Below are 21,974 nucleotides of genomic sequence, written 5' to 3' on the forward strand. Positions count from 1 at the left end.
AATTAAATGTTTGAAGATTCCTATAAAAACTGGGGGGAAATAGCTAGCAACAGACAGTTTGCAGTAATTCTGAGGGCTAGAATGAGAGATTGTTAATGCAAAATTAAGGGGAACGAATCGAATCACAGAGTATTTACAGCCAATACTGACTCAATGTGACAAGCATCCAGCTAGTCCCACTCAACCATCTTCTCCCCGCAACCTACACCATCCTTTCCTTTCAGGCTCTTTTTCAGCTCTCTTTTCACACGGCCTCCATGACTTCCCCTAGTATTGTATGTTCCAGACATTAATACTTATGTGAAGAAGCTTTTCATCAGCTTTTCCATTCTTCCCACATTACTAAAGGACGTCATCCCTGGAATCATTTCAGTAAATCTCTTTTGTGCTCTCTCCAAAGCCTTCATATATTTTCTGAAGTGTAGTGCCCAGAGCAGTAGCTGAACAGCATTTTACAATGATTTGTCATGACTTCCTTGCTCTTATTCTATGTCTCTATTTATAAGACCAGAACACCATGTGTTTTTTTAATCTTCCTCAATCTGCCCCACCACTTCCATGTACTCCAGATCTGCGCTCCTGTATCTGATTTACATTGCCTCTCCTCATACTTCTTACTAAAAAGATAATAATTGCATTTCTCATCTGCCATCCCACAAGTCTGTCTATATCCTCTTGGTCCTATACCTTTCCACCTCTACCTGCAAGTTTTGTTTAATCAAAAAATTTGGAATGTCACAAGCATATATTAGAGGAAGGCAATGGTCCTAGTACCGAGCTCTGGGAAAATCCACTGTATACATCCCTCAAAAATAAAACATAATCTATGACTGGTAGGGTCTGCTTTCATTTAGTCAGATGGCTATAGCCTCTTTTATTTCACGGGCTTCAATTCTGATAACAAGCCCATTATCAAACACAGTTTGGAATCCCAATATCATTACACAGTATTAACGGAATTTCTCTCATTAACTCCTTTTAACCCCATCAAAAAAAAGAACGATTTCGTTAAAAATAATTTATATTTAACAAATCCATGCTGGTTTTTCCTAATCAATCCATGCTTATTTATAAGTGCTAATTCTGTCCCTCATTATTGTTTGTAAAATATTTTCAAAGCTAAGATTAAACTAATGAGATGTAGTAGCCAGATTATCCCAATTTTGAAGAATGGTGTAACATTTCTAATTCTCCAGTCCTTAGGCACCACTCCTATATCTGCAGATATTTGGAAGATTATTGCTTGTATTTCCACAGGCCTTAACTTTACTGCGCTCAGCAAGCTAGGACACATCCTATCTGGAAAACGAAGGGGAACTGCAGGTGGTTAAAATCTGATAATTGAACAGAGTGCGCTTGAAATATTCCAGTTGGGCTGTATACATTGTCAGTGATATAGAGATAACATTTTATGTCAATTGTCTTTCATGAGAACAAAAGGCTCATCATTTGAGTTTTGAGTCTTGCAACAGAAGGAGTGCCGCAAGTCAAATCATATTGATTCCTGTGATGGTGGACTTGTTGCATGAGGAGATATTATGCAAACTAACTCTGTACTCTTGAGATGTAGGAAAATAACTGCAGATGCTGGTACAAATCGAAGGTATCACAAAATGCTGGAGTAACTCAGCAGGTCAGGCAGCATCTCAGGAGAGAAGGAATGGGTGATGTTTCGGGTCGAGACCCTTCTTCAGACTGATGTCAGGGGGGCGGGACTATACTCGAGAAGTTTGCATTAAAATATAGCAAGGTTCTTAAGGGCTTCTTCAGGGTGGATGTTGAGATAATGTTTCTTCTGGCTGGGTCTCTAGATCAAGGGGTCACAGTGCCATAGCTAATGACTGGTCATTCAGGACTGAGATGAGAAGAAATGGATTCAATAGACAATAGACAATAGACAATAGGTGCAGGAGTAGGCCATTCAGCCCTTCGAGCCAGCACCGCCATTCAATGCGATCATGGCTGATCACTCTCAATCAGTACCCCGTTCCTGCCTTCTCCCCATACCCCCTCACTCCGCTATCCTTAAGAGCTCTATCCAGCTCTCTCTTGAAAGCATCCAACGAACTGGCCTCCACTGCCTTCTGAGGCAGAGAATTCCACACCTTCACCACTCTCTGACTGAAAAAGTTCTTCCTCATCTCCGTTCTAAATGGCCTACCCCTTATTCTTAAACTGTGGCCCCTTGTTCTGGACTCCCCCAACATTGGGAACATGTTTCCTGCCTCTAATGTGTCCAATCCCCTAATTATCTTATATGTTTCAATAAGATCCCCCCTCATCCTTCTAAATTCCAGTGTATACAAGCCCAATCGCTCCAGCCTTTCAACATACGACAGTCCCGCCATTCCGGGAATTAACCTAGTGAACCTACGCTGCATGCCCTCCATAGCAAGAATATCCTTCCTCAAATTTGGAGACCAAAACTGCACACAGTACTCCAGGTGCGGTCTCACCAGGGCCCGGTACAACTGTAGAAGGACCTCTTTGCTCCTATACTCAACTCCTCTTGTTACGAAGGCCAACATTCCATTGGCTTTCTTCACTGCCTGCTGTACCTGCATGCTTCCTTTCATTGACTGATGCACTAGGACACCCAGATCTCGTTGAACTCCCCGTCCTCCTAACTTGACACCATTCAGATAATAATCTGCCTTTCTATTCTTACTTCCAAAGTGAATAACCTCACACTTATCTACATTAAACTGCATCTGCCATGTATCCGCCCACTCACACAACCTGTCCAAGTCACCCTGCAGCCTTATTGCATCTTCCTCACAATTCACACTACCCCCCAGCTTAGTATCATCTGCAAATTTGCTAATGGTACTTTTAATCCCTTCGTCTAAGTCATTAATGTATTCACCTAATCATTGTTATTTTCTAAACAAGAGGGCTGTGGAGGTTCAATCATCAAAACAGAGCTAAATAGCTTATGTATATCCAGAAAATTCAAAGGAAATGTGCAAGAAAATGGCAAAGCCAAAAGATCAGACATTTCTTATTGAATGGGAGAGCAGGCAGAACACCCTGTTCGTAATTCTAATGCTCATATTCTGATATTGACCCAAGAAGGCCGATTCTCTGAACTTGTTGAATTCGGCTGTCCCAATGTAGCTCCACGTGAGCTGGGGGAACAGGATCTTATCTTCCAACTTGGCAAAGTATGGCCCGCAGGACATTAACAATTTCAGCTTTTCCAGTTTGTATTAGAGTGGGCCAATGCTATTGAAAAATCACCAACCTAAGACATCAGCTCTGTTTCTCATTCCATTGATACTGTCGAGCGCAGCGCATTTCAGCATTTTCTTTCTATTACAAACCATCTAAATGGGTAATTCATCCAATTTTTCAGTATAACTATCCTATTGAATACCCTCACCATCAATTTTTAACCCGTTCAGAATAGTGACGTTTCTTTGCTGAGAATCCAGAAACATTTTCTTTCTTGGTGAAAACTCATTTCGTACCAAATCCGTGCCCACTGCTTCCATGACAAATCTCCTTTCTGAAGTTTGCCTCTTAGTTCTTTTTTCACTTCCCCTCTGAACTTTCTATGATCGTCCGGGTCATTGACCTTTTGACCTGGCACTTTATTCTGTATCCCTTGGTCATCCAGGGAACTCTGACTTTAATTGCCACGCCTGTCTCCTGAACATCAACCATATCCTCCTTAATGGCTGCTCACTGGCCAATTACAGTTTTGTCCCCACGAATCTTTGATTCAATTTTACCGAGCTTGATCAGTTCTCATCCCACTGCATTTGACCCCTTCCCAATTTTACCTCAATGTCTGTATATTTTCCATCACTATTGTACCCTTCAAGATGGCGGCGATGGCGAAGAGAAGAAAAGAACGATGCCAGTAAGTGGGTTGGGGGTTCACCTCCCAAACCCTTGGAGGCGCTCTGGGTCGGCTGTGGGAGGCGCGCTGAGGCACAGAGGCTGAGCGATGGCCATCACTGGCGAGGGACTGTGCATTTACTGGCTGATTGAGTGATTTCAGGAGAACATAGTCTGTTGAAGATCAGCTTTTGCAGGAATGAAGGATGTGTTATGCAAGGCTAAAACAACGAGAGGGCACTGTATGAGGGAGAGCAGCAAGGGCAGCACAAGATGAGGACGTTGCAAGTGCAAGGGAAGCAGACCCCAAGGCCATGACAACAAGGGCTGTGCAATTCAAGGGTGCAGTAAGGATGGCAGTGAGGTACACAAAGATAGAAATGAATGCCGGGTGATGATCCAACGTGGAAATTAAAGCATGGCAAGAAAAACTATGGATGCTCAAAGACTGAAATAAAACACAAAAAAATTCAGTGGATCAGGCAACAATTGTGGAAAGAAAAACATAGTTCACATTTCAGGTTGAGAACCTTTGATCAGAACTGTGCCAGCATGGTGCTACTACATCTGCATATAGCCAGTTAAGTGTGGAACATTTCATTAACCTCCTAATATGTGCCTCTTAGAGGGACTTTTGGGAGTCAGGAGGTGAAGCACTTGCCAGAGTGCCTCTGAACTGTTGTATTAACTGTGGCATTTGGGAGACAGGTACAATAAACAGACATTGGCAATAACTGTAAAAGCAACGATGCTAGATCATAGTAACGGACCAAATGTCGACAGAGACAAATAGAGCAATGGTGGTGATCTGAGGTTACAGGAACTAGTGTGCAAATACAATAGACACTGAAGCATCTAACATGACCACAACAGTAAGAACACAGCAATGCCAGATGACAACGGGAAACATCAGCAAAAAGTGATAATCGAACATGCAACATTAAAATGACCGACCGTGACAAAAGGATACAGACATGTGATGCAGCCGTCAGCCCCTACAGCATCAGCAACATCACATGACATGAGTGTCAGATATAAACGGAAACATTGTCAAAGATGCAACTCAGTAATTTCATAAATGCCGTAAACTTCTGGTGAGTTCATGTGCCAATCTTCCGACTGGATCAGTTTTCAGCTACTAAAGACAACTTAGCTATAGAATGGCAGCCAGAATTACAGCACAGGTGCCAATACTCTCAGTTTCCCTATCAAAATCTCGGTCCTCCTATCGCTCATTCTCTTGCCTTCTACAGCAGTAAACCTTGACACTCGCATGCTGCTCATTCCCTCACTGCACTTTAGTGCATTTGCATCCTATGCCACTTGCTCCCAATGACACCCAATCTCATTAGTACTTATATCCTTTAATTCCTGGTTCATTAGCTCTGTCCTGGGGTATATATTAGTCTGAAATAAAAAGAGAAAATGGCAAAAATATTTAACAAGTCAACAGCTGAGTTGCAACAGTGTCATCGCCCAAATGTTAACTCGCTCTTTTCCTTTCGATGATGGTTGACCCTGTTTTGATCCTTTTAACAAAAACAGCAGCTCTGTATAATTGCATGGCCATGAGATAGAAAAACACATGACTTCATGACTAAAATATTACTGCGATCTTGTTTCTTGGTCTCTCTTCTGTGACTTATCTTTCAGTTATTACATACCAAGTTTTTCCATTCATTTTTCCTGTGGTTTCAAGATCAGTGCAGTAAACTGCTGAATGTTCACTCTGAGCTATGTTGCTAAACTATTACTTGTTAATCTGATTCTAGAAGACAATTTTGAACCTGTATCCAAATAGATATTTCTTCTTTCCAAACCCTCTAATGGCAATTGGATACATTTACAGACAAACAAAGATATGGAATGGGTTGCAGATAATGCAATTATTCACAGCTGTTTGTGGCAATAACTTCCACAGATTCACCAGAAATTCCTCCTCATCTCCTTTCTAAAGGTACCTCTGGGGTTTTTATTCTGAGGTTGTGCCCCCTGGTCCAAGACTCTCCCACGACTGGAAACATGCTCTCCACATCCACTCTATCTATGCCTTTCATTATTCTGTATGTGCCAATGAGATTTCTGCAAGTTCAGGCCCATAGCCATTAAACGCTCTTCATACATTAACACAGTTAGTCCCAAGATCATTCTCGTAAACCTCCTCCGAACTCTCTCTAACGCCAGCACATCCTTCCTCAGATATGGGGCCTAAAATTGCTCACAATATTCTAAATGTGGTCTGAACAGTGCCTTATGATTTTCTCAGCATTCCATCCTTGCTTTTGCATTCTTGTCCTGTCGAAATGAATGCTAACATTGCAATTGCCTTCCTTACTACCAACTCACCTGCATATTAACTTTTTGGGAATCCCAAGTCCCTTTGCATCTCTGATTTCTGAGACCTCTCCCATTTAGAAAATAATCTAAGGCTTTATTCCTTCCATCAAAGTGCATGACCGTACACATAGCTGCACTGTATTCCATCTGCCACTTCTTTTCCCGCTTTCCCAACCTGTCCAAGTTCTTTTGCAGACTCCCTGTTTCTACTGCACTACCTGACCTCCACCTGTCTTCATATCATCTGCAAACCTGACCACGAAGCCATTAATTCTATCATCCAGACCATTAACATATAATGTGAACCGTGGAGACCCACTGCAGAACAACACGAGTCACCGGCAGCCAACCAGAAAAGGCCCACTTTATTCCCACCCTTTGATCTCTGTCAGCTACTTTTCTACCCATGCCAGTACTTGCCTCTAATAGCATGGTCTCCTATCTTGTTCAGCATCTTCACGTGTGGCATTCTATTGAAGGCTTTCTGTATTCCATCTGCCACATCAGTACTCAGCAGCCAAAAGTCTGTAGTCTCCTTGTGTTCTGGTAATTTATTTCATTCTTCACAAGTTTAAATTATAATGTTTTATTTTTAATTGTCTACTGTATATCGTGATGTTACTTGCGAGCAAAGCACCAAGGCAAATTCCTTGTATGTATACTTATTTGGCTAATAAAATTTATTCAATTCAATTGAATTCAAAATCCAAATAAACAACATAGACTCTCCTTTGTGCATCTTGTTTGTCACTTCCTCAATTAAATCCAACAGAGTTGTCAGGCAAGATCTCCCCTTAACAAAACCACGCCGACTTCGGCCTATGTTATCATGTGCTTCCAAGTACACCGAAACCTCATCCTTAATAATAATGGACTCTAAAATCTTAACAACGTCTGGAGTCAGGCTAACCATCCTATAATTTCCTTTCTTTTGCCTCGCTACCTTCTTAAACAGTGGAGTTACCTTTGTGATTTTCCAGTCCTTTGGAACCATTCCTGATTCTTGAAAGATTACCACTAATGCCTCCACAATCTCTACAACTACCTTTGTCAGAACCCTGTGGTGTATTACTTCTGGTCCAGGTAATTTCTCCACCTTCCGACCTTGCAGCTTCCCAAGCACCTTCTCCTTAGTAATAGTGACTGCACTCACTTCTGCCCCTTGAACCTCTTGAATTGCCAGCATGTCGCTGGTGTCTTCCAATGTGAAGGTGATGCAAAAAAAGGTTCAGTTTTCCGCAATTTCATTGATCCCCATTACAACTTCTCCAGCATCATTTTCCAGCGATCCATTGAGCACTTGCTTCTCTTTAAAACTTTATATATCTGAAAAACTTTTGGTATTCTCTTTCATATTATTCGCTAGTTTGACTTCATATTTCATCTTTTCTCCTCTTATTGCTTTTTTAGTTGTCTGTTGTTTTTTGAAGCTTCCTAATTAATGGTTCAATGGTCCAATGGAGTTTTTATTTTCACATGTGCAAACACCCAGTGAAATTATTTTTTTATTAACAGTCCAGTAGAGTATTGCCATAGCACATCCCTGATTAGCAAATTGTACAGAAATAGTCTACGGATCCCACACGCCATGTTTTGGCTCCATTTTTAAAGTCAGGTCCACGCTCTCATTGTTATGAGCGGTGCCCATTCTAGGCAAGCTCCAGGCTGCTGCGGGCCTTCAGCCTTCGCTTTCCATGGACATGTGGATCATTCAGTGGATGACGTCCTCTCCCTGCCCGTCTACCTTTATTCCTTGAGAAGCACGAGGACCCTCTCCTCCTGGTCCCTCACCTCCCAGCCATGCTCCTCACATCTGGCATCGTCACTGGCTCCATCCTCCCAGTCTCTGGTCTCAGGGGGACAAGCAGGGGCCGGTTCCCCCTTTCAGGTCACGGTCCGCCAGTGTGATGTTTCCCTTCCCCGCCCCAGGCCGGTGGTGCCGGCCTCCCTCCAGCGCCACGTGTTTGATGTCATTCACGGGCTGGTGCACCCGTCCATCCGCTCCATCTCTGCCTTGGTGGCCACTCGGTTTGTGTGGCATGACCTGCGAAAGCAGGTAGCCGCTTGGGCCCGTTCCTGCGTTCCCTGCCAGACCGCTAAAGTTCACCGCCATGTTCAACCCCCGGTGCAAGAGTTTGCGGTTCCAGCGGTCCTTTTTTTCCATATTCATGTTGATTTAGTTGGGCCCTTACCTTCCTCCCGGGGCTACGCTCATCTGCTCACGGTGGTTGATCGATTCACCCGGTGGCCGGAGGCTTTCTTGTTGTCCGATACCTCCGCCGCCTCGTGTGCCTGGGCTCTGGCCCTCCATTGGGTGGCCCGTTTCGGTGTTCTGTCCGTCATTACCACAGACAGGGGATCCCAGTTCACCTCTGCCCTCTGGGCCACGCTGGCGGAGCTGTACGGCTCCCGGTTGCAGCACACCACGGCGAACCACCCACAGGCTAATGGGCTCATGGAGAGGTTTCACCGGCAACTTAAGGCGGCCCTCAGTGCACGGCTGGAAGGCCTGGACTGGGTAGACCAACTTCCCTGGGTCCTTTTGGGCATCCGGACTGCTCCTAAGCAGGACCTCGGTGCTTCGTCTGCGGAACTAGTATATGGCTCGCCACGTCGAGTGCCCGGGGATTTCCTGCCGGAGTCCTCTGGTCAGCAGCCTTCGGTTCCGTCGGTTTTAGCATCACTTCGGGCACGCGTGGGTTCCCTGGCTCCGGTTCCTACTTCGCGTCATGGGTGTTTCATGGTACATGAACCGCCTGCCTTGAAGGACTGTGAGTTTGTGTTTCTGCGTAGGGATGCCCATCGTTCCCCGTTGCAGAGGGTCTATGAAGGCCCATTCCGCGTGTTACATAAAGGGACGGTCACCTTCACCTTGGATGTGGGCGGCAGGAGTGAGCTCGTCTCGGTGTCCAGGCTCAAACCTGCGCACTTGGAACAGGACCGCCCTGTCCTGGTCGGCCAACCGCCTCGGCGGGGCCGTCCTCCTGCAGTTCCACCCGATCCGGGACCCCCTGCCCCTGTGGTTCCGGCAGCCCCTCTCCTTACTCGTTCTGGTCGTGAAATCCGGCTCCCGTCTAGGTTCCGTACCTCGGGTTCTGGGGGGGGTCATGTAGCGACCATAGAGATCGGTCCTGGGAGTCGAACCCTCGGATTGGCCAGCAAGATCACGTGTGAGTGCGACCGTAGGGATTGATCCAGGGAGTTGAGCCCGCTGATTGGACAGCTTCGTCACGTGTGGTTTTGGCGCCCAAAACCAGTCAGTTAGGAGACTTCTTCGAAGTGAACAGTTAGTATTAATGGTTGTCTGTATTCTCGTTCGCTATACTTTGTAATCGAATGTTGCTGTCGCGGGGTGGCGGCCGGTGGAGCGGCGGGCCCATCGCTGCTGGCGGAGGTTCGAAGGCTGTTACCACGGACATCGGGGACTAGTGAAAAGGCTCAGAGGAAATCTGCGCCCAGGATCGCCTGACCGACTTCCGCGATGATGAATGGCGATTCGTACGTGCGGGTGCCGAAAGCCAGAGACATTGTCCGCGTACCGTACGTGCGGATGGGGCTGCCGTTAACCGCGATGAGGGTAGGCCCTGTCTTACCCGATCGGGTTTCGAGGTCGGTCGGCGGCACGATGCTGACTATGGCTCCCGTGTCAACCAAAAATTCCGTGTCCGTGAGTCGATCTCGGACGTAGAGGCGTCGATTCTGGCCAATCGCAACCGCCTCTATGTACGATCGGCCGAGGCATTTCCCGAGAAGGTGCAAGGTGAGCGGCAGTTGCGGGCTTCTCCACCCCATCGTAGATGGTAATAACACCAGCCACGCTTGTGTGGATCCTTTTGGCGGGCTTTTGGAGAATTGGCGGGAGACGCGGCGCCATCTTGCTGACGCTGCGGCTCGCCCGCTGATGCCGAGACCTTGTTGATCGAACTGTTTCTTTTTGATTTGGATGCCATGAGCGCATCAGCTTTCTCTGCATATGCCACGGGGTCCTTAAAAGAACAATCCGTGAGCATGAGATTGACATCCTCGGGGAGCTGCTCTCTGAAAACCGGCTCGAACATGAGGCAATCCGTGTGTTCACCTGCTGGCACCAACATTTCGGCCATGAGGGCGGACGGCAGCCGATCTCCGAGATCCGGTAGGTGCATAAGCCTCTTAGCTTGGTCATGCCTACTGAATCCGAAAGTTCTTAATAAGAGTACCTTCAGTGCCTCGTACTTGTCGTCTGCAGGAGGGGCGATGATGAACCGCATCACCCGCGCAGACGTCTCCGGCGGTAGAGCGCTGACGAGGTAATAGTACTTTGTCGCGTCCGTCGAGATGTTTCTTAGGTGAAACTGGGTTCGGCATGGACAAACCAGGATTGCGGTTGATGTGCCCAAAACGTCGAAAGGTGAACACTGACCGCGCTTACCTGCGGTGTGCCGGGCGTAGGAACCGAAGACGAGGCGTCTGGTTCACTCATGGTAGGTGATCGGCTGGATCACGTCGGGGTCACCAATATGGCGAGTCTGGAGGCTCGTTCTTTGTTAAAGAAGTTTATTGCGACAGCAACATTCGATAACAAGTAGAGCGAACGAGAATACAGACAACCATTAATACTAACTGTTCACTTCGAAGAAGTCTCCTAACTGACTGGTTTTGGGCGCCAAAACCACACGTGATGACGCTGTCCAATCAGCGGGCTTAACTCCCTGGACCAATCCCTACGGTCGCACTCACACGTGACCTTGCTGGCCAATCCGAGGGTTCGACTCCCAGGAGCGATCTCTATGGTCGCTACAATGTAAAGAATCCTGCAACTTCCAAATTTCTCCTGCGACCTCCAAATTTCTCCTGCCATTGCTGCTCCACAGTCATTCCTGATAGGGTCCCCATCCAATCAACTTTAGCCAGCTCCTCCCTCATGCCTCTGTAGTCACTTTTACTCAACAGTAATACCGATACATCCAATTTGAGCTCCTCCTTCTCAAACTCCCAGTTGAATTCTATCATGTTATGATCACTGTCTTCCATGGGTTCCTCCACCTTAAGCTCCCTAATCAAATCTGGTTCATTACACAACACCACATCCAGAACTACAGAACCAAATCCAGTTCAGGAGTATACATTATGTGAATAAGATATGGGGGAAACGAGGTTTCTTCTGCCTTTCTTGCACAAAGCCACAGTACAACCCTCCAATGTATTATTCTGCAGTGGCCCTGAGTGTCATGAGCATCAAACTAATATATATATAGATATGTTTTGTTTTTTTTGCTGCATTTAATAAAACTTTTACAGCTAAAGGTCTAACAGAATTTTGCCCACATAAGATCCAAATGAAGAACATTAAAGAACATGGCAACCTTCACAGTTATTAGATCTCATCCAGTCAAAAAGCATTTCCTCTTTGAGATCTGAAAAAAAGTCAAATGTAACAGTTCAGAAGTCCCGATTGATTTGTGATTGCTAGGCTACATTGATTTAGGGTTGCTAGGTTACCCGACATGTGGTCATTAGAAGACAACAGAATCATTATTAATGTGGATCTCGTTGGGACTGTATTATGCCCTGGTCACTAACCAGCTGCTGTGCATTCACACCAAAACAAAGCTCTTTTCTCTTGTGCAGTTTTCCCTGTGAAGCCAGCCGTTTGATACATCCAGTAGGCTAGTGGCAACTATCCAGATCCTGCACAAATGACCTTCCTACCAATACAAACAAGTACCATTGGAGATAAGCTCAAGTTGTCCTCACTCAGCAACCACATGTGTTTCCGCCATGGCTTCAGAATAGTTTTCCCTATCTGTCCACTTCTTGTGCTTGGCTGACACAGGACTTTCTTTACACGTACATTAAATGCAACAAGCCAACTGCATATTTCAGAACCCTAAGCACAACCCTACCACAACTTACACAATCCAGCAAACCTACCCCTCCGCCCCCCTCATCAACTTCATATCCATCTGCACTTCACACTGTCTCGAGAGAGAGAGAGAGAGAGCTGCCAACATAATGAAGGACCTTTTACATTTGATCATTCTCTCTTTTCCCCTCTTCCATTGGGCATAGGGTACAAAAGCTTGAAAGCAAGTACCATCAGATTCAGGAACATCTTTTTCCCCGATGTTGTTAGACTACTAAATGGCCCTCTCATAAACTAAGGATGTAGTCCCAATCGCCCAGCCTACCTCTTTGCAGCCCTTGCACTTTTAAACCTGCACTTTCACTGTAACTGTAACGCTAAAATGGTATAACATATCCTTTACTCTGGTATATTACTCTTTGCATTACCTGAAATCAAAGAGCTTGATTGTACTCATGAACAGGATGATTTAACTGGATAGCACACAAAAAAGTTTTATTTAGTACATGAGACAATAATAAACCAATACTTTCTAACACTACTTCAGCACCGACCTACTATGGACTTTGCACTACTAAGGTTGCACCATGTCCTTTGGCTTGCACTATCACAATCTGGTTTATCTACAATAATTGATCATTTATTGGTTATTTATTTGTTGTGTTTATTGCATTTAATATGCCTATAGAGCTGCAATAAATAAAAAGTTCATTGTTCTGGTTCCAGTGCAAATGACAATTAAACATTTGACTCTTGTCTTGATCTATGCAACAAAGGTGCTACAGAAAACAGGGACAGTGCAGTGGTCTTCTGCAAGCCTGCTAAAGCAAAGCCTTGTACTGCCGTTCACATTTTAAGTTGATCAGACAAAACACAAATACAATGGAAAGATAAATAAGCAGCTAACTGCAGTCATGAAGTTGGCAAAGCCATTAAAGTCTGGCAGTATTGCTAATGCTAAGAACCGAGTAAGCTTCTCGATGGAAGCTCAGATTATGGTGGTGGCGGTGACAACTTGCCCTGCCAACTCAGCTGCCTGTGGCCCGGTGCTAAACAGGTCCAACAGCAGTGTCCTTCTGCAGACCTATATACAAACCCACATCATATCACACCTAATACAAGTGCAGTCTCCACTGAAGTGAATGGGTGACTTTGGGTGTGGGAGAAAGATTTCACTATTTACTTTCATTAGGTTTCATTGTTCTTCATATTTTTATTTTGTTAATGCATAAATGTTTTATATTTTAACAAAAATGCTGCAACAATTTCAGGTTATGGAGCATCTGTGGAAAGAGAACCAGTTATTATTTTGTTTCCGCAAACTTTCGTCATTTCACCAGTAATCAGTTAAGCTACTAACTAGCATACAGTGTCTTTGGAATGAAGGAGGATGGCACAGTGGCGCAGTGATGCAGCTGGTAGAGCTGCTGCCTTACCGCACCAGAGACCTGGGTTCAATCCCAAGTGTGTAGAGAGTGGATGATAAAGTGGGATCACACAGAACTAGTGTGGTCTAGTTGGATCACCTGTTGGCTTGGACTCGGTGGGCCGAAGGGCCTGTTTCCATGCTGTATCTCTAAACTACACTAAACTATACTAAATAAAGCACCAGAAGGAAACCCATATGGTCTTAGGTAGAATGTGAAAACTCCACACAGATAGTAATGTAGTCAGGATTGAACCTAGGCTGGGTCAGCATTGAGGCGGCAGCTCTACCAGCTGCACCACTTTGATTCTTGTCGCTTGGAGATGCTCGACAGAGGGGATGGAATTCAACAGAATTCAATTTCCAAAGACAGCACAGATCAAGAATATGATGAATGTGACTGTTTGTGAAATTGGGATAAGAACTCTTACAAGGTATTAAAAAAATACTTAGTCTGCAAAGCACACATGAAGATTGCTTCTTTGTGAAGTAAGAAGAAAACTGATGACATGAAATTATACTGCTGCTGACCAATGCAACTCAGTCTTGACAGCAATTATATCAGCATCCAGAGCCAGTTTGGAGCACATTAACAAGCAGAGAACAGACACCTAAACAAATCTATATACTAAAACTCCTGTTTGTTTGTTTGTTTGTTCCTGAACTACAGCCAAAGCGGTACACGGTAGCGCGACAATTTTAGGCCCACCTTACTCACCGTCGTCCCTTTGGTGCTAATGGAAGAAGTTTAATTGAAATCAGTGTCATATTTTTTAAGTTATTCACATTTTAAAGTTTAAATCTATCTCCTAGGGAGGGAGAGGGGAGGGAGGGGAGTGGAGGGAGGGGAGTGGAGGGAGGGTGGGAGGGGGATAAGAGGGGTTGAGGGGGATGGGGTGGGGGGAGGGGAATGGGAGGGGAGGGGGAGGGGAGGGAAGAGGGAGGGGGAGGGAGAGGGGAAAGGGGAGGGGAGGGTGCTGCACCAACGCAGGAGAAGTTTGGGCCCAATGGGTCCACTTGGTCTAGTAACCATTAAGAATTTGCACAAATATTCAGTGGCATTGAATCAGTATGGCTCAGAGGTATCACTCTCATCACTGAGTTACAGGATTAAGACAACTATCATAAAAATGAGATTAAACTGATCACAATGATACAGTCATAAAAATCTATCTGGGTTAACACTCCACAGTGTCATGAGGGAGAGAACTATTTAAGTGATGACATCTTGAAGATTTCTGCTAAGCATACAAGACGCGACGGCATTATTCCAAAGAGTCACAGCAAATACTTTCTCTAAATTTCTGGCCAATCTATCCATCAGCTGACATTACTGAGAGATCTCATGCTGTGGTACACAGGCGAATACTGTTGCCTGTGTGACAAGAGGTCACAGGTCCACTGTACTTCACTATATTTTGGAACATTCTGAGCAGGGTTGCCAACAAGACAACAATAAGACACAGTTGTTGTGCGGAGCCCTAACAGAACAAACTATTTGACTAAAGATATTGAGAGCTGCAGTCTCAAAGGTAAGCATACACAAGTATTGAAACGATTTTAATAAGTGAAAGGGGAGATAGAAAACTGACCTGTCAAATTCTCAAGCAACGCTCCAAGATATTCAAGAAAGAAATCCATAAAAGCTAGGTGTTTGTCAAAAAGCACACCATTCTCAGAGGATAAACATTTCCCACTTGACCAACGTTCCCATTTAGCCAATCAGGAAGTCAACGACATGAGGAGCAAAAAGCAGCATTCTTCACAGCAACAATTTTAACTGGGAATCTATCGTTCATATAAACACACACCAGTCTCTAAAGTCTGACAGGTAGCCCAGAGCAGGGATAGCAATTCACATAAATTTACAGTCCACAGTATCTGCACTAACTCTTTAATAGAGCAGAAGTTAGTGCCAATTACCCAGACACAAGCCATTTTCTATTGGCCTGGGACAGGAGGATGGTCACTGTTGACTGAGCCCAGGATCACTTGGGGCGCAGGCAGTGGGACGAATGGAGCCTTTAACTCCAATCTTCTGCCACACCTTTCAAAAGACCTCTCAAAGTCCTTAGAGCAAACTGGCTGATGACTTCACTGGACACTCCAGTGGCCATTCTGTGGTTCCTGCTGCCAACCCCTAGCAAACCTGATGCAGGGTTTCAACCTGAAACACCAACCATCTCTGCCTCCACAGATGCTGCCTGTCACATTCATTTCCTCTGGTATTTTATCGGCATTTTGCTCCAAACTTCCTCTGTTGATTTTATCAGAAAATGTCATTCACATTTCAATCTCATGCACAATGTCCTTTCAGATATTTGGAACGTATGGTAACCCTATTCCCAAGGCACCATTTACTATTATCACCACTTTTACTATTTTTTCGTACAAGAATCAAACCCTTAGATTCATAGAGGAGAAAATGTGTAGTAAGTAAAATAAAATCTTTCACAAATTGCAAAACTGAGTTTGATCCACAGTTTCTCCACCAATGTATTTGGAAGAATATTAGGAAAACTTAGTTTGAAAAAGTCAGAATGTCAAATCTTTGTTCAACAAACCTAATAACTCTTTAATTAAGAAATGGCATTCATTTGATGTCATCGGGTAATGTGCTTGAGAATTGTCTATCTAGCCAGCATAAAATGTGTATTTAAGAAGTAGCTGGAGGAGCTTCTGATGTGCCGTGATCTTCAAACCCGTGTCAAGAGTTGGAACTGGGATGTGACTAATGTTCTCTTTCCTGGCTGACATGGACATAATGAACAAACGATCTCCTTCTGTTCCAGAGATTTCCAAGTTCTTTGATAAGGACCAGAAATAAAAGAGAATATTGAGAAGAACATACTGAAATGGAAAATGCCAGTTTGCTTATTGAACTATCTCCCCCCACACACCCGAGATATAGTGGTGGATGCATCAGATGATCAGGAGGCACCTCAGGAGCTTCAACCTTGGTCTCCATGAGGAGAAATTGACCTGAATCCCAGTCATTCCAACCTTTGCTACATGTTCTGTAACATTGCTACCGAACTGAAATCTAAGTGGCTTGAGAAATCGAATTGCCCCAGAATTCATTTGATCATTACTAGCAGAGGACAGAGACTGAGACACACAGATGTTAAAATTTTGCTAACGTAATATACATTAGACTAATAACCTACTAATGAGGACAGTCAATTACAAGAAGCAAGTCTCTCCATTAATATTATTGGTGACACTGGTTAATTACAATAATTACTGGAACAGATGGTCTGTAATTATTAATAAGCTTCTAGGGTAGGAAGCATCATTGTGCACCAGATATTCAAGTGTTAATATTAAAAATTTACATGCAATGTAAGATACCTGCTGATATTATTATAGAATGATTGTTGCTCCAGATAATCACGCAGTACCAGTTCCAATTTCTCAAAGAACAGCTTGTACAAATGGGTGCCAGAGGACAGGAAAGGTGCAACCTTCATTCAAGGAGGATTACAGGGTTAGTCTAACATCTGAGTGTCTAACACCATTGATAGGGAAGTTATTTGGAAAAAAAACTCTGAAGGACAGGATCAAGCTGCACTTGAAAAGACAGGGACTAGTCAAAGTTAGTAGGATTTTATTTTCATGGGAGAAGTCGTCTGACCAATTTAATTGAATATTTTGAAATGATAATAATACTTGACATAGTCTGCATGGACTTTGTAAGATCTTTGACAAAGTTCCACATGGGAAGCTAGTCCAAAGGCGAACACCTCATGGAGTCCAAGGCAAGGGGGCAAATTGGATCCAAAATTGGCTTGGTAATGGAAGGCAGAATGTGACAGTGGAGAGGTTTTTGTGATAAGCAGCCTATGACCAGTGGTGTACCTTACGGGTCGGTGCTGTGACACTAATTGTTTGTTACATATATTAAAGATTTTGTTATGATTAAGGAGGTATGGTTAGTACATTCGTAGAGGACATTAACATTGGTGGCAATGTTGATCGTGAGGCTACATTATGAAGTTGATCAGTATGAAATTTAATCCCAATAAGTGTGAGGTGATACACCTGGAAGGATAAATAAGGATTGGATATAATGTATTTGTATACATTATTATGTACGTCTCTTAATTTTTTAATATACCTTTATCAGGCCATTCCTCAGTCTCCAGAGAATTCCAACCTATCTAATCTCTTCCCATTACTAAAGTCCTCCAATCCAGGCTACATAATGGCGAATCTCCTCTCCACTTTCTCCAAAGCAATCACATACTTCCTGCAGTGTGGTGACTGGAATTGCACACAAAGCCCAAGTGCAATTTAATCAGTGGTTTGTAAATTTACAGCATCATATCCCAATCTTTATATTATAGGCCCTGACCAATGATAGCAAGCATGTCATTTAGAGAAATGCATACAGTTCTGGTTGCCCAATTGCAGGAAGGATGACAAGGCTTTGAAAAGGGTGCAGTAAATGGTTACTAGAACTCAGCATGGATTAGAGAGTATAAACTATAAGGTTAGGTTGGACAAACTTGGTTTGCATTCTCTGGAGTGTCGAAGGTTGAGGGGAGAGCTGATGGAAGCAAATAAAATCATGAAAGGCAGGAGGGTAGATAATCGGAACCTCTATCCCAGGGTGGAAATGTCAAAGACTAGAGGGCACAGCTTTAGGTTGAGAGGGGGGAAATTTAAAGGCGAAGTGCAGAACAGGTTCTATTTTACAGAGTGGTGGGTGCCTGGACTAGGTCATCAAGGGTTGTGGCATTTAAGAGGTTTTTAGGGAATGGAGGGATATGAATAACGTATAGGTAGAGAAGATTAACTTGGCATTAAATTTGCCACCAGCATTGTGGCCTGAAGGACCTGTTAATGTACTGTATTGTTCTATGTTTGCCACCACTCTCTGCCTCCTATCACCAAGTAATTTGTTTAGCCAATTAGCCGGCTTGCCTTGGATCTCATGGTCCAACTTACAATGTGAAACTTGTCACACAAGGTCCTTACAGACAGCATCTACCATCCTGCCTTCATCTTAGTTAACTCCTCAAAATCTTCTATCAAATTAGTGACACACGATTTCTCCACATAAAGTTATGCTGGCTATCTCTGATAGTCTCAGCCCGCCTTTCCAAAAGTACATAAATCCTGTCCCACTAACATTAGGCTCACCAGCCTGTAAATACCTGATTGATCCCTGCTGCCCTTCTTAAATAAAGGGACAACATTAGCTATCTTCAGTCTTCTGGTACCTCACCTGTGGCTAACAAAGATGCAAAGATCTCTGTCAGGGACCCAGCTCTCTCCTTCCTTACTTCCTATAGTAAACTAAGATAGATCTCATCCAGCCTAGGATTTATCAAACTTGATACAATCCATGATATCTTATACCTCAATCTTCTTAATGTTCCAGAATTCCCATGTACCCCTCCCTGGATTCACTGCCATCCATAGGTGAATATAGATGAGAAGTATTCATAGAATTATACAGACAGAAACACTCCTTTTGGCCCACCTTTGTCGAAATAAATTTGCACGAGACACGAGTGACAATTAACTATTACTTTATTCGCAATACGCAATAACTCGTCAGATGAGAGGAGTAGTCAATCTAGAGACTGCTCTACTGATTCAAATCATGCAGCAATTTTATATCATTATTGATAACAAAAATGTGAAGTTAGTCACACACATATACTGTATACAGGGTTAACTAATGTGATCCAGAATTCTTTAATTTTCCCCTCAAAAACAAATCATGCAGGTGTTTACGTTGTTGATTTGTGAGCCACTTGAACCAGACATGTTTAGCCAAGCACTGAAGGGCCATTTCACAGTAAAGTTCCATGCCAACCATGATGCCTATCTACGCTAACCCCATTTTACCCTATTGGGCTTGTGTCTCTCTACACTTCTGTCCAAATATTAGCCTTTTAAACATTGTAACTGTATCTGCCCCTATCACCTTCCAGATAACCATCACCCTCCATGTGAAAAATGTACCCCTCAGATCACCTTTAAATTTCTCTCCTCTCCAGCTCTAGGCCCCTCTGACTGGAAAAAATGATTTTGACCATCTATCGTTCTATGCCCTTGACAATTTTATAAACCTCTCCAAGGTCATCCCTTACTCCAGTGAGAATAAAATCAGCCAATCCAAATCGGCCTTCTCTAGTTTGGGAATCGAAAGTTAAGGACCATCCTTATCCATTTTCATAACTACCTTGAAACTTAGAATTATGATCACTGTTCCCAACATTCTCACCACCAGCTAGTTTTATTTCCTAAGATAATTTTATTATTTTTATTTATTTATTTTCATATTTCAGATACAGCGCGGAAACAGGCCTTTTCGGCCCACCAAGTCCACGCCGCCCAGCGATTCCCGCACATTAACACTATCCTACACACACTAGGGACAATTTTTACATTTACCCAGTCAATTAACCTACATACCTGTACGTCTTTGGAGTGTGGGAGGAAACCGAAGATCTCGGCGAAAACCCACGCAGGTCACGGGGAGAACGTACAAACTCCGTACAGTACAGCACCCGTAGTCAGGATCGAACCTCAGTCTCCGGCGCTGCATTCGCTGTAAAGCAGCAACTCTACCGTTGCGCCACCGTGTCCTGTCTCCAGTAGGATTCTTTATATATTGTCTAAAAAGCTTTCATAATATAATATAAATATATTCCTTTATTCGTCTCACATCGGGGAAATTTACAGTGTTACAGCAGCAAAGTGGATAGCAAGAGATCATTCATTATAAATAAAAGATACATAAATTGTCATCAGTTTTCTGTGTGTTCTTAGCTGTTATTGTTGACTCGTCTGCTGGGAGCAGTGCTGGTTGTGCAGTCTCACAGCAGCGGGAAGGAAGGACCTCCTATCTCTCTCCTTCACGCACTTGGGGTGAAGGAGTCTGTCACTGAAGGAGCTACTCAGTGCAGTGACAGTGTCCTGTGACAGTGACAGTCGTTGTCCAGCAGCGATGTTAGTTTTGCCATCATCCTCCTCTCTCCCACCACCTGCACTGAGTCGAGAGGGCAACCCAGGACAGAGCTGGCCTTCCTGACCAGCTTGTCGAGTCTCTTCCCTTCCGCCGCTGAGATGCTGCTGCTCCAGCAGACCACTCCATAGAAAATGGCCGATGCCACCACCATGTTGTAGAAGGTCCTTAGGAATGCCTCCTGCACTCCAAAGAACCTGAGTGTCCTTTGCAGATAAAGTCTGCTCTGGCCCTTTCTGTATAGCGCATCGGTGTTTTCAGTCCAGTCCAGTTTATTGTTGAGGTTATAAGAATCCACCCTCTCGATGTCCATTCCCTGGATGTTCACCGGTGTCGGGGGGACATGGCTGCGCCTGCGGAAATCTACCACCATCTCCCTGGTTTTCCCCGCGATGATCCGGAGGCAGTTCCGCTGGCACCAGTCCACAAACTCCTTGATCAGTTCTCTGTACGCCCCGTCCTCGTCGCCCGTGATGAGGCCGACGATGGCAGAGTTGTCAGAGAACTTCTGTAGATACGAGTCTGCAGAGCTGTGCCTGAAGTCTGCGGAACCCTAGTGCTGCAGACCACCCTGCCCGAGACCAGGTCCTTTGTCCTCATATACTGTGGTCGGTTGGTGAGGTAGTACAAAATCCAGGATGTGAGGTGGTGATCCACTCCTGTGCGCTCCAGCTTGCCCCCCAGAAGCCCCGGCTGGATGGTGTTGAATGCACTGGAGAAATCAAAGAACATGATTCTCACAGTGCTATCCAGCCTCTTCAGGTGTGAAAGAGCTCTGTTCCGCAGAGAACACACATAAAAAAATTCTGGCCCATTTAAGCCCCTTGCTTGTTAAAATCCCCCAGCACTATAACCGTATTGCTCTGATAGTTCTCTGCAATATATTTATATATCTGTACCTCTGGTTCATGCTGACTGTTGGAGGCCTAGAGTTTAACCCCATCAAAGTGATTCTAAACTCTTACATTTTTTCCATATGGTCTTGTTGAATGCTCCCCCCAGGATATCTTCTCTTGGTACAGCTGTAATGTTGCACTAATCAGTAGTGCTTGCAGTATGAATGTTGAATTCTCTAATTTTAAGTAACTTCTACCTACACTCCCATCCCCTCCCCCTTGCCCCCCTTCCTCCACGCCTGGTAGTTCAACCAGTTCCACAACTCTGTATCTTGAGATCACACTTTTCATTGCCTATCAGAGCGCCACCTTGCCTGAGGTCATTTGTGGCTGATCCTGATTGTTCCTGGTCTTTTCTCTTCCAGCTCTTCACTGCTCATCCCACCACTACCTTCCGTCTGAAGAAGGGTCCTGACCCAAAACGTCACTCATCTTTTCTCTCCAGAGATGCAGCCTGACCCGCTGAGTTACTCCAGCACTTTGCCTCTATATGTGCTATATTTCATTTATTTGTGAGATTGCTTGCATTAAAGTAAATGCAGTTGATTCTGACAGCCCTCCTATGCTTCCTAACCTGCCTCCTAATTTAAGTAAAGGTTATTGTTTCCTTCTTTTCTCTTATCTATTTATCATGTTCCCATTATT

The 21,974-nt window shown here is 44.3% G+C and overlaps 1 protein-coding gene across 3 annotated transcripts in view; it reads right to left on the reverse strand.

Annotated features, from left to right (window-relative positions):
• The window catches only part of cacna2d2a (calcium channel, voltage-dependent, alpha 2/delta subunit 2a), a 353,483-nt gene that overhangs the window by 319,159 nt on the left and 12,350 nt on the right, over nt 1-21,974 (reverse strand). The gene's annotated exons all lie outside the window — the stretch shown is intronic.

The sequence above is a fragment of the Rhinoraja longicauda genome, chromosome 17 (genome assembly GCF_053455715.1).
Source record: "Rhinoraja longicauda isolate Sanriku21f chromosome 17, sRhiLon1.1, whole genome shotgun sequence".
NCBI classification, from domain to species: Eukaryota; Metazoa; Chordata; class Chondrichthyes; order Rajiformes; family Arhynchobatidae; genus Rhinoraja; species Rhinoraja longicauda.